General features: G+C 51.4%; 1 pseudogene; it reads right to left on the bottom strand.

The window, feature by feature from the left end:
• Positions 1-3,646: 3,646 nt before the first annotated feature.
• On the bottom strand, positions 3,647-6,996 carry LOC146339826 (uncharacterized; annotated as a pseudogene).
• Between the last annotated feature and the right edge of the window lie 8,008 nt (positions 6,997-15,004).

Below are 15,004 nucleotides of genomic sequence, written 5' to 3' on the forward strand. Positions count from 1 at the left end.
GATATTTCAATTGAGCTATCTTCTTTGGGGTTATTTTTAAAGAGGAGAGTAGCAGAAAGAGAAAAACTGAGAAAGGATGTCTAGAAGCAAATGAATTCCTTTTTTTCTTTAATAGTTGTGTAGAATATATTTGATATGTGTAGATTTTTCACTCCTGCATAAGAAGCTGCACCTGCCAACATTCCCTCTTCTATAAAGCTTTTAAAATGCAGATGTCCTTCCTTTTCATATAGACAGAGAGAAAGAAAAAATTGTCATCTGTGGTAGAAAACAAACAAACCCAGAAGTGGGTCCCATATTGGAGTTTGAGATTAAACATAAATCCTGAAAGGGCTGAAAACTACTGCTTTCATGCACATGAACTACCTCTCAGTTGCAATTTAATCATCTTTCATACTGACTTGTCAATGTAGCTAAAAACTAGTAGAAAGAATGGATTATTTAACATCTTCCAAAGTCCACTTATGATGGGTGGATGATATGAGGAGGGCTCTGGACAGGGGTGAATGCTCCTTCCTTGTTCTCCTCAACCTCTCAGCGGCTTTTGATATCATTGACCACGGTATCCTCCTGGACCGCCTGGAGGGGTTGGGCATTGGAGACACCATATTGCGGTGGTTCCGGTCCTTCCTCTCCGGCAGGTACCAGAGGGTAGCACTGGGAGAGGAGGTTTCGGACCCATAGCCACTCACTTGTGGAGTGCCACAGGGTTCCATCCTCTCCCCAATGCTATTTAACATCTATGTGAAGCCCAAACCATCAGGAGGTTTGGGGTGCAGTGTCATCAATATGCGGATGACATGCAGCTCTAGCTCTCGTTCAAATCTTCACCAAGGTTGCCCATAGAATCCCTGTCCAAATGTCTGGAGATGGGGAGTGGCTGGATGGGGAGGAATAAGCTGAAGCTGAACCCTGACAAGACCGAGGTACTTTTGGTGGGAGACAAGAGGAGGCTGGGGGATGTTGACCTGGTGTTGAATGGGGTATGGCTACCCTTGAAAGACCAGGTCCGCAGCCTGGGGGTCATTTTGGACTCCCAGCTGTTCATGGAGGCTCAGGTGTCAGCTGTGAGACGGACAGCACTGTATCAACTCCATCTGATATGGCGGCTGCACCCTTCCTTCCCCACCATCTGCTCCCATTGTTAGTACATGCCCTGGTCTCCTCTCGTTTAGACTACTGTAGTGTGCTCTACATGGGGTTACCCTTGAAGATGGTTCGGAAGCTGCAGCTGATACAGAACGCAGCGGCTCGCCTGGTTAAAGGCAGCTGCCAGCAAGATCACATCACTCCAGTGCTGAAGGAGTTGCACTGGTTACCAGCTGTTTTCCGGGCCAAGTTCACGGTGTTGGTTTTGACCTTTAAAACCCTATATGGTTCTGGCCCAGCCTATCTTAAGGAGCGCCTCCAGCAACGCCAGACAGGCTGCTTAACAAGATCAGCCTCGGATGGCCTTCTCTCTGTCCCATCAGCCAGGACAGCTAGACTGGTGGGGATGAGGGAGAGAGCCTTTTCTGTGGTGGCCCCCACTCTGTGGAACTCCCTCCCTAAGGAACTCCATCATGCCCCCGCTTTAATGAGCTTCCGCCGTGCATTAAAAACGTGGTTGTTCAGGCAGGCATTTGGGGTGGGTTAGGGTATTTTAGAAAATGTTTTTATTGTAGAATGTTATTGTTTTAAACTGTTTTATTATATGTTGTACATCGCCCAGAGTGGCTGGGTGACCAGCCAGATGGGCGATTAATAAATTTAATAAATAAATAAATGGGGAACAATAACTAATTAGGAGGGTGCAATCGTATAACTTCAGCAGCATTTAACTAATTGCAAGACTGCTTTTTGTATTAGCTGTATGAATGAAGAAAACTCAGATAAGGACTGCTTTTTCCTTTTAAAAAGGAATACCATTCTTTTCCCATTTCTTTTGGGTCCAAGGACCACTTCACATATATGAGCACTTCCTAACATGTGTACTTGTGGCAAAATAGTTACTTGTATATTTTTTGCTCATAAGAGGATGAAGGTTTTGAACAGTTTTTCTTGTGCAAAGATGATGATTATATTGTAGAGGTGTGGAAGTCGTTTCTGAAGTGGCACTAAGCTGATGTCTTGGTTGATTTTACCTCTAGCTCAAAGCCTCAAACTTTTCAACAAGTCCTGTTGCCACAAAATCACCACTTTTCAGATAAATCATGAATCCTGATAGCTGGCTTCCCAACACTACAACATATGTTTGTTATTTAATGTTCAGCTTTCCTCCCTACCCCCTTCCAAATATAAGTAAATCAAAATGGTGATCATGTAAGTGAGGGAAGAAATGTTATAAATACCCAACTTGAGGAGTTATTGGATCAAAAAAGCATGCATGAAGCATTATGCCACCAGTGGAATTATGCAAAAGACAAGTCAGACTAAAATGGCCTTAGAACAGAAACAGCTGATGAACCCCCCCCCACACACACACACACACACAAGCTTAATCTGGAGTTATTCAACATACTAACGAAGCTTTTACCCTCAAGCTGTTCTTGAAACAATCCAATAAAAAATAAATGGCAATGGGGCCATGGCAAAGTGTCTCATTGCGAGCGGAGATGGGTTAAAGAAGACGCAGACAACAAGCTTGGATTGAAAATTGGGCCACATTTTATTGAAATATTTGCAAAGGGGTAACTAGGACGGGCATCTAACTGTGTCAGCGGCTAGCTGACACTTCATGGGTGAAAACACACCCAGCCTGAGGGGTGGCGGTGATCTCGCCATCCCTCTGGACTGCCCCTTGTGGGGGAGGTAGACCTTCCAGTGTCACCCCCAACCCGGTGCCGCACAACACCTGGGTGAGTGAGTAGGGTTAGTCTCCCAGGCAATCCTTATCCCCCCGCCGAGCCGCACAACCCGTTTGGGGGGCCCTCAGGCGTCACCTGTCACCATAAGGTACCTCTGCGTGCACACCATCCCTACCCCCTTTCCAGTTTTGCCCATCCTAGCCACCACAGGAGTCACAGGCCTATTGCCTGTGAAACTCCCCCCACCTGCGCAGAAGAACTTCCCGCAGGCCCCTTTGCAGATCGGCCAAAAATAAATCATTGCCTATGTCTGACAGGTGGACACTGTCCTGCCTGTAAAGCTCCCTCCTAGTCCAATGAATTCCTTGGTGGTTGATGCAACCGTCGCCATGCTCTGACAACCCACGTGCCAGTTCTCTATTCACCTTGCGCCGGGCCCTTTCCATGGCCGCATTGCTCTGAGCCCTCCACATGATTCTCGGGAGCATTGAGGACCATAATATGGTCACCCCCGGCCAGCGATGTCGGATCATCTGCAGATCGGCCAACGCCTGCTCAATCAAGTCCTTTCCAGGCTTGTAGCCCAGGTCGTTCCCTCCAAGATGTAACACCAGGACCTGTGGAGGGAAACTGACCAAACCTCGTTGAAAGAGTGTGGGGAGAAGACCGTCCCATTGCATACCCTGTCGGCTGAGCCATTGTATCGCCACCTGTTGGGGAAACTGCGGCTGGGATCCGAAGGCTGACGTAGAAGCTCTGCGGGCAGCCCAAAAAACCATACTGTGCCCACAAATGAGCACCCGTACTGGCATCGGTCGAATCCCATCTAAATAAAACATTGGGGAAGGCGAAGAGAATCATCAAGAAGCATCAGGCAACTTGCGAATGTAAGAGCGGAAGGCCCTGGAGCGCCATCTCCCTACCGCTTTCACTTGCTTGGATGAAAAACCTATGGCAGCTGCCGTAGAGGCCGCCCCAATACGAAATGAGTGAGTCCCAAAATGGTAATGCCCCAGACCCAGTGTGGACAAGGCTACCTTAGTGACTGCCCAAAATTGGAACTTTGTCAGTGGTGAACCATCCGCATGGCAAAATAGGGGACCCTCACTTGCCCCACGGTGCTCAATGAAAGCCCGCAAGGCCCTGACCGGGCACAACTCGTCGGCCTGGGCCTGGTTAAGGGTAACCAATGCTCCCTTGCCTGCCTGATCGGTTTTTGAACGTCGAATATGGAGCTGAATCAGGCTAAGCTGGATCTGGATATCTGAATACCTCAAGGCCCTCCCGGAGGTGTCAGATTTGGAGGCCCAGACCAGTTCTGAAATCCTGAGGGCCCCGAAAAAGGCTGTTAAAGCTGCAGCATGAAAGAGGGATGCTTCGTATGGAGAAGAGCAAAGGGAGGGCCACAATGCCTGAAGCCCTGTGAGAATAACTGGCGACAAAGGGTGCCTGGAGTCTGGCAGGGCAGGAAACATCTGTGCCCAGCCTTGCACAGCTCTCCTAATTTGGAAATCTGAGGTGGAGTTCTCTACCCCTCACACTTTGGCCCAAAAGGCCAAAGAGGCGAGCTTCCCTGAAATGGTCCTAGCAGATAGTCCCTTGTTATGCAGATGTACGCAAAATTGTAACAAGTGGTCCACAGGTAAGGGCCACACATCCTGCAACTGAAGCCCGCACCTGAAGGCGCCAAACTCCCTACCTGCTCTCTCATAGGCAGCTCCAGTGCTGGGGGCTATAGAATTCAGGATCACGTGTTCGACTTGAGAGCGCCAATCTCCCACAGTTCGTCTGGTACGGGGTCTGGCAGCGGATGGGCCCACGGAGCCAACGCACGGAACCTGTCGATCTGGTTTCATAACAAAGCATCGGCTACAGGGTTCCCCAGACCCGGCACATGGCGGGCGTGGAACCATATGTTGTGGCGTAGCCATTGGAGGGTAAATGCTCTAACTAAATCCATGACCCTTTGGTTTCTAGAGGATAATGTATTAATGACATGCACTACGGCCAAGTTGTCGCACCAAAAAAGGGCGACAGAGTTGGCCATCAAGTCTGCCAAAATATGTACAGTCACGTACATTGGGAAGAATTCCAGAAAGGTGGGGTCCCGATTGATACCGCCAGCGGCCCAGGTCTCCGGCCACTGGCCCAGGCACCAACGGTCTCGCCAAATTAGCCCAAAACCAAAGGTGCCAGCCGCGTCCGAATGGATCTGCATGTCGGCTCGTAGAAGTAATTCGCCTCTCCAAAAGGAGATGCCATTAAAGTCCCTCAGGAATTTAAGCCATACCCGCAGGTCCATGTGCATAGCAGAGGTGACTCTGGTGCAATGATGCAGGAGTTGAATACCCCGCATTGCCCAGCAGAGCCGTCGCAGGAATGCGCGGCCGGGGGCAACCACTCTACAAGCGAAGTTCAGATGGCCAACCATTTCCTGTAGTTCTCTAAGGGAGACTTTACGAAGGTGCAAGATGGACTGGAGCTTATTTTTAAGTATCACCAATTTATCGTGGAGGAGACGAGAACACTGTGCGCGGGTATCAAGCTCGATCCCCAAGAACGTCAAAGTAACAGTTGGGCCCTCTGTCTTCTCATGTGCCAAAGGGACACCCAAGTCTGAGGAAAGGGATATGAATGCCCTAATCAGGTCAGAGCATTGACTGCCGTCCCTGGGTCCAGCAAACAGGAAGTCATCCAAATAATGGACCATATCGCTGCAGCCCATCTTGTCCCGTATGGCCCATTCCAGAAAGGTACTAAATGTCTCAAACATGGCGCAAGAGATGGAGCATCCCATAGGGAGGGTGCGATCAATGTAAAATTTGTTCTGGAAGGAAAATCCCAGCAAATCAAAATCCAGAGGATTGATAGGCAAAATGTAGGGGTGGACGAAAGTCACTTACCTGTCGTCGAAGGCCGTTCGTGGTGGGGGGGAGGCGCTTCGCTGGTCCCCCCGCGAAGTTCAGGCCGGGGGGGGAGGCTTCCCGCCTCGCCCGGCCGAAATTCAGGGCGGGGGGGAGGCTTCCCGCCTTGCCCGGACGAAATTCAGGCCGGGGAGGAGGCGCCTCGCCTCGCCTGGCCGCGAACGCGAAAGTAAAACAAACAAACAAACAACGCCCCCTGATACGCTACGTGACGATTCACGTAGCCTATCACGGCTAGATCTGCAAAGTCAGCCGTGATAGGCTACGTGAATCATCACGTAGCCTATCACGGGTGACTTTAAAAAAAAAAAAAGCGTACGCGAATGGCGGCCCCCATAGGGAGCCGCCATTCGCATTCCTTATTTAGTCGCTGTAGTCTACGTAAATGTTTACGTAGACTACGGCGAAAATAAGGGCAACACAAATAGCGTTGCCCTTATTTTCGCCGTAGTCTACGTAAACATTTACGTAGACTACAGCGACCAAATAAGGAACGGGAATGGCGGCTCCCTATGGGGGCCACCATTATCCGTACACTCTTTTTTTTTTAAAGTCACCCGTGATAGGCTACGTGACGATTCACGTAGCCTATCACGGCTGACTTTGCAAATCTAGCCGTGATAGGCTACGTGAATCGTCACGTAGCCTATCAGGGGGCGTTTTTTTTTTTTCCTTTCATTGCAATGGCGGCGGCGGCAGCCGGTCAAAAGACCGGCTGCCGCTCCTACCTCACTCGAACACCCGCCGAACTGCCGGCCAGACCAGCCACCGGGAGGGACATTCGGTGAAGGTAAGTCCCGTCCCTGGGGGGGGGCAGGGGGCAGGGGGGGAGGAGGATTTCTCCCCAAAACTTGTTCGGGGGGCCGAACACGTTGGCGCTCGGCCGCCCGAAGTTTCGGGGAGAAATTCTCCGCCATCCCTAGCAAAATGCGAAAAGCGGATTTGATATCATACTTGCCCATCAATGCCCCGCGGACCAGAGCTCTTATCATGGCTACCGCAGCGTCAAAGGATGTATAACGCACAGAACATAAGTAATCTGGAATTTCATCATTAACCGACTGGCCCTTGGGGAAAGAGAGGTCATGAATTAACCTGAATTCACTGGGCGATTTCTTGGGTATAATTCCCAAAGGGGAAATCCTCAGGTTGGGTAGCAGGGGCGAGGAAAAGGGGCCGATGACTCGACCTGACTGAACTTCTTTGTTAATCTTATCTTGCACCAGGCGCCGCATGCTAAGAACAGACCGGTGGTTACCGGTCAAATACGGCCTGCGCAGGCCCATAAAGGGAATCCCGAAACCAAATGTAAAGCCGCGTTCCAAGTAGGAGTGGACGAAAGTCCCTTACCTTTCACCGAAGCTTGTTCGCGGTGGGGGGGAGGCGCTTCGCTGCTCCCCCCGCGAAGTTCAGGCCGGGGGGGAGGCTTCCCGCCTCGCCCCGGCCAAAATTCAGGCCGGAGGGGAGGCTTCCCGCCTTGCCCCGGCCAAAATTCAGGCCGGGGAGGAGGCTTCCCGCCTCGCCTGGCCGCGAACTCGAAAGTTTTTTTTTAAAAAAACGCCCCCGTGATAGGCTACGTGACGATTAACGTAGCCTATCACAGCTAGATCTGCAAAGTCAGCCATGATAGGCTACGTCAATCGTCACGTAGCCTATCACGGATGACTTAAAAAAAAAAAAAAAAAGCGTGTACGGATAATGGCGGCCCCCATAGGGAGCAGCCATTCCCGTTCCTTATTTGGTCGCTGTAGTCTACGTAAATCTTTACGTTTTTTTTTTTCTTTTGTTGGAATGGCGGCGGTGGCAGCCGGTCAAAAGTCCGGCTGCCGCTCCCGCCCCGCACGAACAGCTGCCGAACCGCCGGCCGGACCCGCCGCCGGGAGGGCCATTCGGTGAAGGTGAGTCCCGTCCCGGGGCGGGGTGCGGGGGGTGGGGGGGTGCGGAGGATTTCTCCCCAAAACTTGTTCGGGGGGCTGAACACGTTGGCGCTCAGCCCCCCGAAGTTTCGGGGAGAAATTCTCCGCCATCCCTAGTTCCAAGTAGATCGCTGCCCGCCGATTTGGGTAACGACGTAGAAGTTGAAGGAGTGGAACAATCTTAATTGGCCTGGGGCCCTTTGGGAGGGGGAGGATACCCACCGCCCTGTTTTCTGCCACCCCGGCCATCCTTTGGGGGACCTCTCCAACCTCTGGCTCTCGGGCAAGAGGAGCAGGAGTGTTGACCGCCACAAAGGGAGCACTCGTACCGGAAGCGGCATGGGTTATGGGAGCAGGAACCTTTGGAGTTGAACTCCCAGCACAGCCAGCGGTGTTGAACCCCTGGACTCGCAATAGTCTTGGTAGCTATTGCGGGCGACAGCTTGGCCAGGATATGGCTGCTGTCAGACCTGTCGCCGAAGCCTGGCCTAGAAGGGGTCATGAATTGGAGCCAAAGGTCCTGGTCCTTCAGATCCCAGTGCATGGAGGGGTCGATGGCGGCCCTCCTTCGGAAGGCCTCGTCGTAAGCCAGCCATGCGCTCCCCTCATATTGGGAGTAAGCCCTGAATATTATGTTGAGGTACTTGGTGAGAACCCAAGCCCTCTCAGGGAACCTCTGCTGGAGAATGCCAGCGTAAATTAAAAAGCCTGGCAACCAGTTAGCTCAGGTGCGAGGCACCTTGCGAGCTTTGCTCCACTCAAGATCCCGGTCACGGGTCCTATCTTTGTCGCTGGGTTCGGGCTCACGAAAGAGCAGGGCATCGATAAATTCACCCCACAATATCTTTTCTCTAGTAGCAATGGTTAAGTGAAAACCAATAGGGGAGGATGTCGCACCAGTGGGCATAGATCCACGACTTAGGTTGGTGCATGGGTCAATTGAGGACAACTGTGGGACTAGCAGGGAAGGAGATAGGGAAGCTAGGGGGTCACTAACCGAACCAGCGGGCCCCTGCCAAACACTGGCGGAGGCAACGTTAAGCGGATGAGGCTGGACTAATGGCGGGGCAGGCGCAGTGGCATCTCCTGCTGGTAGTATTAAGGGGAATGATGAAGTGCCAGGCCCCAAAGAACTGTGAGGGCTGGCTGATGAAGCAGCTGAACTAGGAGTTGAGGCCGAGGCAACGGGCTGAGGAGTACTAGCTGCGGGGCCTGAAATAACTGAAGGAAATGTACGAGGGGGGACTGGGCCGCCTTGAAAGGTAACCCACGGCACCCAACCCAAGGGATTAATTTGCCTCATACCTGGCCAGGCGAATTGAGGTGCCAAAGCGGTCTCACCTGTACCAATCGTGGACATGCTCTGATCCCCAGCTGGAAAAACCGAGGTTGTTGCTTGTGCGCCCAGGGAAAATGAGGCAGCAGAGGAGCTCCGCTGAAGGCAGTGAGCCTTCTGGAAGAGCCGAGGAAGAGGAGGTGGATGCCTCAATAGCGTCCAGGCGATCTGAAATAGAAAGGAGCAACGAGCGTTGGGTCTGTTGTCGCGTTCGCTTGTGCTGGACCACTGAGGATTTTTTGTGCCTGGCCCGGGGAGGAGGAGGGATCCCCGAGGAACGCTCAGCAGGTTCCAAATGAGAAAGAATTGATGCCAGTACCGGGTCTGCGTCCTCATCAGAGTCAGAATCGGGCCTTGGCAGCAATCTTTTGGGGAGGGGGGGTGGGGCCCTCCCCTTCCCTTTCTTACCACCCTGGCCCTTCTTGGGAGGCATGCTGCAGGAGGTGAATTAACCTAGTTGATATCAAAGAGTTAAGAAAGCCGCTGAGCACCCCAGACAATAGGCAGCCACCCCGCAGTCTTAAGATCTGCAGGTATGAGTTCCAGACCAAGACAGAGAGGCCTGGGGATGAAGATGGGAGCGCTGCACTACCGTTTAGATAGAAAATCAGATGCGCAGCCAGGGGCCCAAGGTGATGGAGCTGCGTTTGAGCGTGGGCGCCCTCAGCCGAGGGCACCCTGTCTCGGGAGGCGCCAAACAGGCAGCCGCCGCTGTTACTCAATTTTATTAATTAAATATTTATAATCGTGATTTAAGTAATTATTTATTTATTTATTTTGGGGGGTTGGGGGGAGACATCCCAAGCCCTTGGGAGGCGACCAATCGGGGCTGTGATATACACGCTCCTACTCGGCTCAGCAGCCAGGCGCCCCTCCCAACAGGCAGACTCGGCTGACGAGTGGGGGGGGCAGGCAGACCGCTGCTTGAAGCACTGCCGCCGGCAAACACCGGTGCCATGCACACCCACCCGCTGGCGCTTCCCACCGGGACAACACCTCAGGCCGAGGTGGCACCGGCAGGAGGCCGGCAAGGTGAGGGAGAGGCCGGCAAGGCCGGCGGCAGGGTAGACAAGCCGGCTGGCAGGTGGGCCGAGAGCTGGCCCGGTGGCCGGCGGACCGGTCAGGCAGGCGGGCAGGTGGGCGGGCAAGCGAGCGAGCGAGCAGGCAGGAGAGCGAGGAGAACGAACGGACAGGCGGGGGAAAGGAGCCGGCGAGGGAGGGAGGGAGGCGGAACGATATCACCAATAACTGCCCTGGAGGCAGCAACGTTGGCTCTCCTGATGGCCAGCAGCAAGTCAATAGCTGTAGAGCGAATATTTTGGCGCGCAGAAGCATGCTGGGTCCAGGCGGCTGGAACGAGGATGAAGCCGTTCTCCAGCAGGCCAAGGTCCCTCGTCATGTCTTTAGCTGCGTCGCGCCAAAGAGCTGAGATAAGGAGGGGGTCGAGTTTAAGACAACTCGGCCTGCTCCTCCCCGAATGGTGGTGCGACTGGGGTGCACCAATCAGAGGCCCATACGTCTTATCACCCCACCCACCTGCAATGGCCCCCCCCCTTTCAGCCAGACAAGCTGGCACCGGGTAGGGCATATTTTACAATTTTTGGAAACATTAATGGCTGTGTGTAGAACTTGAAGATGGGGAATGGCCATTCAATCACATCTAAAAAAGAAAATGAACTAGAGATCAAGGCAGCATACATTAATATCTAGCAAAGCAAATTACAAGCAAACATTTACAATTGGCATATTAAAAGTTAAAGCACATTTTAAAAGTTAAATTGATGAAGGGAATCCTTGAAATTCTATTAAAAATTAGCCATAGGACTCATAAAAGGGAACAAATACTCTAGGACCACATCCATGTGACCCCTTTATGCACCAGATGCAAGAAATTTGTACAGAACCAACTGTGTATCTGGAAAGAATTAAATCATCTGTCACTGGCAAGTCTAAAGGAAAAGTTTGCAAGCACTATGTTTTATATAATAAAAAGTCTCAGATTTCATGGCTGAAGGAAAAAAAGAAACCTGCTAAAGATAAAATCCAACATCATATGGTTATGCTTTTTTTATTCAGTGGATCCCAGATATAATTAATGTCTACTTCATATTAATCCATTTAGTTATAATTAAAAGAAATATCTATAGAGATGACTCCATTATAGCACAATCATATGATGTTTACTTAGAAGTGAGTCCTACTGTGTTCAGTGGGGCTTAGTCTCTAGTAATTGTGTTTAGGATTGTAGCTTAATAGTGAGCATCTCTACACCAGCCTAAAATCCCACATTTAAAATAGGGCTTTCTGTTTCATTTTAAATGCAGGGTCACAATGGACTCCCTTTACATGTGCTTCCTCCCCCCGCTTTCCTCCTCCTTTCCTGTCCTATATAAGTCTTCTATATGTTTCATTATACAGCCGCTAGATGGCACTGAGGTCTAGCTCCTCTTATTGTGGTTGTCCTTTTTCATGAGGGAACTCAAGCAGAACTCAAGCACTGTAATTTGATAGCTCAATATCTCCGATCTTTTAAAAAATGGAATAGGGGTCATTAGTTTTATAAGTTTATTAATTTATAAGATTATTAGTTTATAAAAAGAAGAGCAAACAATATGGCCCCATCCCTGAAATCATGTGTTTATGAATCATTCAAAGCTGTTAGTGGGATCACACAAGTAAATACTTCAGGGTTTTGACTGCAGTTACAAAGTAAGTCCTTAGAACTCAGTTCTTCTAAGCATATATGTTCATGATCAAACAATTACTCTCACAATTCCAAAATGCAATAATTTTTACTCTAGTGACTGGATTATCCTCATACGACTACATCTATGGAAATCTAATTTATCTTCTTATAGCCCAAAATCAGAATCGGAAACAAATATAGACTGTAACCCTGGAGGTTAATAAAAAGCATTGCGAGTGGAGATGGGTTAAAGAAGACGCAGACAACAAGCTTGGGTTGAAAACTGGGCCACATTTATTGAAATAGCTGCAAAGGGGTAACTAGGACGGGCATCTAACTGTGTCAGTGACTAGCTGGCACTTCTTGGGCGAAAACATACCCAGCCTGAGGGGTGGTGGTGATCTCGCCATCCCTCCGGACTGCCCCTTCTGGGGGAGGTAGACCTTCCGGTGTCACCCCCAACCCGGTGCCACAAAACACCTGGGTGAGTGAGTAGGGTTGGTCTCCCAGGCAACCCTTATCCCCCCGCCGAGCCGCACAACCCGTTCGGGGGCCCCTCAGGCGTCACCTGTCACCATAAGGTGTCTCTCCATGCACACCATCCCTACTTTCCTGTTTTGCCCGTCCTAGCCGCCAACTGGAATGTGACCGATGATAAAGACCATATTCCCTTACAGGACACACTCGACCCGCAAAACAGTGTGACGTAGGCAAAAAAGATGCACAGTAATAGGCCAATCGAACTGTGAGCCAAAAAATTCCTACATGATTCCCAAAGGGCAACCGGTAATAAACCCACACTGCTTAGGGGAGGGTGGGAGGGAGCTGCATTGAGCCAGAGAGCTGAGTTTGAGAAGGGGGCTGAGTTTAAGGCAACTCAGCCTGCCCCTCCTTGCATGGTGGTGCCACTGGGGTGCACCAATCAAAGGCCCCTGCGTCATGTCACCCCACCCGCCCGCAATGCCCCCCCCCTTTTAGCCAGACAAGCTGGCGCCGGGTGAGGGCATTTGCGAGCGGAGATGGGTTAAAGAAGACGCAGACAACAAGCTTGGGTTGAAAATTGGGCCACATTTATTGAAATAGCTGCAAAGGGGTAACTAGGACGGGCATCTAACTGTGTCAGTGGCTAGCTGGCACTTCTTGGGCGAAAACATACCCAGCCTGAGGGGTGGCAGTGATCTCGCCATCCCTCCGGACTGCCCCTTCTGGGGGAGGTAGACCTTCCGGTGTCACCCCCAACCCGGTGCCGCAAAACACCTGGGTGAGTGAGTAGGTTGGTCTCCCAGGCAACCCTTATCCCCCCGCCAAGCCGCACAACCCGTTTGGGGGGCCCTCAGGCGTCACCTGTCACCATAAGGTGCCTCTGCATGCACACCATCCCTATTTTCTTGTTTTGCCCGTCCTAGCTGCCACAGGAGTCACAAGCCTAGAGCTTGTGAAACTCCCCCCACCTGCACAGAAGAACTTCCCGCAGGCCCCTTTGCAGATCAGACAGACATATGTTATTCACTAAATGAGACAGGCGGACACTGTCCTACCTGTAACGCTCCCTCCATGTCCACAGAATTCCCTGGCAGGTGGTGCATCCATCACCTCATTCACCTGGCAATAAGCCATTTCTCTGTGCACTTTCCAACGTGCCCTGCCACTGGCAACGTCATTCCATTCCTTCCCATTGATCCATGGGAGCATTGAGGGCTGCAATAGGCTACTTCCAGCCAGGTATGCCGGACCACCTGTATCTCAACCAAGGCCTGTTCCATCAGGTCCTCGCCTGGCTTACAGCCAAAGTCATTCCCTCCAATGTGCAGCACCTGGACCTGCGGAGGAAGACTGACAAACTTGGTGGGACAGAGTGAGGAGGGGACTCCCACTGTATGCCACGTCTATGGAGCCACTGGAGCTGAATTCTGAAGAAGACATACAAGCTCTTCATGCAGCTCCAGACATCAAAACGTGCCCATGTAAGAGCACCCGTACCGGCGTACAATGAGTCTGCTGGTCTAAGGAAGAAGCACATTAAGGGAAACTACACAATTGCCCTTAAGTCAACAGCAAACCGTTGAAGTGATAAAAATGGAGGCCCCTCCTCAGACCCGTGGCATGCCATAAAACCCATAAGGTGCCACCAGAGCATAATCCGTTGACTTGCATTTGGCTGTGGGCCACTGCCGTGCCCTTGCCATGCCGATCAATTTGATCACCAAATATGTAAATGGATTACTTTGGGCCAGACCTGTACCTTGCAGCAAATCAAGGCCCTCCGGGACAAGTCGGCCTTGTGAGCCCAGACCAACCCTGCATTCCGTTAGGGCTGCTACTTGGAACAGGGAAACGTCTTATTGGAAAACTCAAATGGAGGGCCATTACCCCCGGAGCCTGAAAGGGGTATCCGGAGAGAGAGGGTGGTTAATTTACTAATGCAGGCAAACATCTGTGCCCAACGCTAACTTGCACGCCGAAACCTAAATTCTGACATGGAGTCAGTGAAACCCACCTTTGTGGGCTGGAAGGCTAAATGGCCAGCTTGCGACTTATGGTCCCAAATAGTCTGTTGTTCCTTATGGAGGCGTGAAATTGTGGCCAATGATCTATAGATAAGGGCCATGAATCCTATCGCTGAGGTTTTGCCTAATGCGCGGCACACACACCCTGCTCTGTCGCAGGCGGCTCCTGTACGGAGAGCCATGGAACGCAGGCTGGCATGCCTGGCTTCAGTATCCCGATCTCCCATAGTACTGCAAGGATGGGATCTGGGAATGGAGCACCCACGGGGCTAAGGCCCGGAAGATGTTGACCTAATTTCATGACAAGGCATCGACAACTGGGTTTGCCTAACCCAGCACATGGTGGACCCAGAACCAGATGTTGTAATACTGACTCTGGAGCGCGAACACACTGACACATGACATGGCCCTCCAATTTCGGGAGGACGGAGAATGAATAACGTGGTCATGTTGTCATAGCGAAGGGGGGGGTTACTGACTTGGCTATAAGGTTATCTCTCAATGTGCTTGGCGGGGGCGGCAGCCTCCACTCTACAGGCCTTTATCAACTGCACGATTGGACCTGCCCTAAGAATCTGAAATCCCTTGGGGTAGGGGCGGAACCATGTGAGTCCACAGTCCGGCTTTGAGGAGAGGCTCACGCTTCTGAAAGGAGGTGCCATTAAAGCCCTACTAAGTTGAAGCCATGCCTGATGTATAACTACTTGGAGCTGTGCCTAATGGACCTGAAAATTGTCCTGAGGGAGATGAGAATAACACCTAAGGGTATCGGATTGGCTTCACCGAATGTTGCTGTGGGAGACAGGCCCTCAGCCTTTGTGAGCTAAGGGGCACCAAAGTAACAGAAAA

The sequence above is a fragment of the Heloderma suspectum genome, chromosome 7, assembly GCF_057233095.1.
Source record: "Heloderma suspectum isolate Gila_16-S chromosome 7, 16-S_ref, whole genome shotgun sequence".
Classification (NCBI taxonomy): domain Eukaryota; kingdom Metazoa; phylum Chordata; class Lepidosauria; order Squamata; family Helodermatidae; genus Heloderma; species Heloderma suspectum.